The sequence below is a fragment of the Tupaia chinensis genome, unplaced genomic scaffold (assembly GCF_000334495.1).
Source record: "Tupaia chinensis unplaced genomic scaffold, TupChi_1.0 Scaffold000046_3, whole genome shotgun sequence".
Lineage (NCBI taxonomy): Eukaryota > Metazoa > Chordata > Mammalia > Scandentia > Tupaiidae > Tupaia > Tupaia belangeri.
Genome location: NW_006159504.1, coordinates 5,961,979 through 5,966,142, shown reverse-complemented (window position 1 = coordinate 5,966,142; position 4,164 = coordinate 5,961,979). Strand labels below are relative to the sequence as shown.

At 45.3% G+C, this 4,164-nt stretch overlaps 1 pseudogene; it reads left to right on the top strand.

Moving 5' to 3' along the window:
* LOC102501167 (60S ribosomal protein L23 pseudogene) overlaps positions 1-3,013 on the top strand; it is an 11,338-nt pseudogene extending 8,325 nt beyond the window's left edge.
* The last annotated feature ends 1,151 nt before the right edge of the window (positions 3,014-4,164 follow it).

Genomic DNA, 4,164 nt, shown 5'->3' with positions numbered 1-4,164 from the left:
AGGAGAATGGAGGAGAAGGGATTGCAGTGTGGCTATCCTCAGTGTGGGGAGGGGGGGTGATTTCTTGCTTTCTATATCTCTGTTTCTCTGGCAAACACATTTGCCCTATAGCAAAAATCTCTCTCAAAAACAAAAAATAAATAAAATAATGACAAGTGCTGGTGAGGCTGTGGTGAAAAGGGAACCCTCCAGCACTGTTGGTGGAATGTATTAATAAATTAGTACAGCCACTGTGGAGACCAATATGGAGGTTCCTCAAAAACCTACAAACAGGGAACCAGCAGTTAGCATAATGGCTATGTCGCTGGACTCCCACGTAGTCGACCACGGTTCGCATCCCAGACCCGGTGGCTTAAAACTCACGCCGGGCGCGTGTGCATGCATGCCCAAGATCCCGAGAGGAGAATGGAGGAGAAGGGATTGCGGCGTGACTATCCCCTCTGGGGGGTGATTTCTCGCTTTCTGTCTCTATGTCTCTCTCTGTCTGGCGAGCACACGCACCCTATAGCGAAAACCTCTCCCAAAAAAACCCTACAAACAGAACTCTGATGTGACCCAGTAATCCCATGCCTGAGTATTTACCTGAAGGATGGAAAAAACACTGTCAAAAAGACATCTGCACATCCATGTTTATTGAAGCATTATTCACAATTGCTAAAACAGGAACCAGTCCAAATGTCTAAGAACAGATGACTGGATTGAAAAAAATATGGCATATAAGGCCAACAGGTGACAAAGCGCTAAGGCTGCATTCCCACATGGCCAATCGAGTTCAAGTCTCTGGCCTGGAGGCTTGAAACACAGGCACATGGGTGCGCATGCCCAAAATCCCAAAACGAGAATGGAGGAGAAGGGATTGTGGCATGGTCATCCCCACTGGAGGGGGGATGAATTCTCATTTACTGTCTCTCTGTCTCTCATGCAAATGCACCCACCCTATAGCAAAAATCTCTCTCTCAAAAAAAAAAAAGATGAAGAAAAGAAAAGAAAACATGTGGCATGCATACTAGACTATACTATAGAATACTACTCAGCCATAAAAAATAATGAGATCCTGAAATTTGATATGAAATGGATAGATAAATACAGAAGATTTTTAAACAGAATTATTTATTTATTTAATTCCATTTGTTATTATTATTTTTAAATTTGACCAGAGAGAGATAGAGAGAAAGAAAGGGAAACCGAGAAAGCAAGCCACCAGGTCTGGGACTCGAACCACAGTTAGCCATGTAGGAATCCAGTCTTTTAACCACCACACCACCTGCTGGCCCCAAATATGGAAGATTTAATGGCAAGAGAAGCAAGCCAGTCTATGAAGAAAGACAATGTATGTCGTTGCTCAAAATATACCGGAAGTCTGTAGGACAGCGCGGAACACCAGGGCCCGGAACTGAAAGATGAGAAGGAATAACAGCAGAGAGGGCGACTGTAGATACCAGAGCTGGTACAGGAGCGGTGGGTAAAGGGTGGTGGGGGGACCAGAAAAAGAAAATCAACAGACGCATGAATGGAGAGTTGCCTGCGGGTGATATGGCAATATCTCTGACTGGACCAATATGCACCGTATTTATGTTAGGGAAAAAACATCTATATACTGTCGAGATACATGGTGATGAAACATTAATTTTAAAAGTAAAAAAAAAAACACAAAAGGATAGTGTGAATCCTGCAACTTCATTCTTTTTCAAGACTATTTTATATATTCTGAGTCACTTTAGATTTCCTGTGAAATTTAGGACCGACTGTCAACTTCTGCAAGGAGGAGGACGGGAAAGTTGGCAGGAGTTATGTCAAATCTGCAGATCACGTTCCCACGTTGATGGGGAGGCCTGGGATCATTTCATGAAGGAAATTGCTCCACTTTCTCTTCCCCAATTATACACATCTCAGCCCCCTAAGCCTTTGTTTATTTATTTATCTCTTCTATGAGTGAGGGGGGAAAGGCAGCCCGATAGGGTCCTCACAGAGTGACCCACCCCCGGCTCTGTAGACCTTGGGGTCCTTTCTCATAAAATCATCTGTGCGTACACGCGTGTGCCAAGATGCACACGGAGGCCTCAGGACACAAACCTAGGGCCTTCTCAAGTGGGTCCAGGACCGTGGAGCATTGCACTCCCACTGTGACACCATAGCTGGTGAAGGCTTAACTTTTTGTACCCCAAAACCCAACAGAGGCTAATGGGCATTAGTTACCGTTTAAGAGAAAGGTATGTTGGGGCCGGCTGGTAGCATGGTAGCTGGGGTGCTAGACTCCCACATGGCCAACTGCAGCTAGAGGCCTGGACCTGGAAGCTTGCTTTCTCACTTTCTCTCTCTCTCTTCCTCTTTCTGGGTCTCTCTCTGGTGAGTGCACATACTTTGTAGCAAATTAAATAATCATAATAATAATAAAATTAAGTAATTCTTTGAAAAAAGAGGAAAGTATTCTAACTTTTTGCTCTCTGATTAATAATCTTATATTTAGAAAGCAGTTTATACATAAAATATGGTATTAGAAGTAATTTCTTGCTTTCTGTCTTTTTCTGGCGTTCAAGATATCGCAGCAAGGACATGGTGGATCCTCAGGACAAAGTTCCGGATCTCCCTGGGTCTTCCAGTAGGCGCTGTGATCAACTGTGCTGACAACACAGGAGCCTGAAATCTGCATATCAGCTCTGTGAAAGGGACCAAGGGACAGTCGGACAGGCTTCCTGCTGCTGGCCTGGGTGACAGGGTGATGGCCACCGTCAAGAAAGGCAAACTGGAGTTCAGGAAGAACCATCCAGCAGTGGCAATTCGACAACAAAAGTCATACCGGAGAAAAGATGGCGTGTTTCTTTATTTTGAAGTTAATGCAGGGGTCATAGTAAACAGTAAAGGTGAAATGAAAGGTTCTGCCATCACAGGACAGTGGCAAAGGAGCGCACAGACTCGTGGCGCAGGATTGCGTCTAATGCTGGCAGCGTCGCGTGATTCTCCAGTGTGTTTGTGGGAAAAAAAAAAAAAACCCAAAACATTAAAAACTACTTGCTCGCAAAAAAAAAAAAAAAGAAAAAAAAAGTCAATTCTTGGCGGGTTAGCCCCGTAACCTAGTGGTTAAGGGAGCTGGGTCCCAGATGGCACACCCCAAGTTCAAATCCTGGCTCTAGCAACTTGAGAATCATGCTGGACATGCAGGCCCATTCCTGAGAGGACGAGATGGGGAGGAGAGATGATTGGAACGTGTGGAAACCTGTTAGTTTGCTTCTCCCTCCTCCTCTTCTTGCTCACTCTTTCTCTTTTTCTCTCCCTCCCCCACCCCAAGGGCATATGCCCTCTGGCAAATTTTTTAAGTCAATTTTTGCCTTAATCATTAGGCAGTTACCACTTAAGAAAATCAATTTAACTGATTTCACATGATGTAAATACAAAGTATGATAACCTCAAGAGTAAGTGGGGTATGAACTTAGCGTGTCTAGCTACACAGATGACTGCTACTAACCTGGCCTAAGAGACTGAAAAGGAAACTGGTGGCAAGATTAGGCTGGCCATCTGCCTGTCAACTGCACAGCCCAAGATGATCATCCAGTACCACTGCCTGTCACACAGGGCCAGGGCTGATTTCTGGCCAGCCATCGGTTACTGACTGTATCATTATATTCTAAGCTATAAACTTAGCACTTGAATCCTTTCTTACAGTTTTGATTTAGGATTACATTTGAATTAGGAAGACATTCCTGCCTTTAGAGGGCACTCCAAACATACCTCATATGCATTGGAAATAAGAAGCTCTACCCAAAATAGAACATGAAAGATCTGTGGATAAGCGACTTATCTACATAACAGTTAATCCTGCCGCTTTGATCAGAGTAACTTTCCAGGGAGGCCCCCAGTAGACTCAGAGAAGACAGTGTTAGCCAAACAGAATCTTACCGGATCCTACCCTGGGGCTGGCAAAACCAGGCAACTGGACGCCTGGGGGTCCTTTTTCATAAAAACATGCCCAGGGTTCCCCAAGACAACCAGGAGTGTGTCCAGAAACATTCCTCCAGGACTTCCGCATGGGCGCAGCTCGCGCCTCTGTTCAGGGCGGAGGGGTACAATGCGAACGTCCACCAGTCCACGGAAAATGAAGGGGACGCCACAGCTGAGCTTGAGGGCAAGGTAAGACCCTCCCCCCTACCGTCCACCCCCTACCCCCCA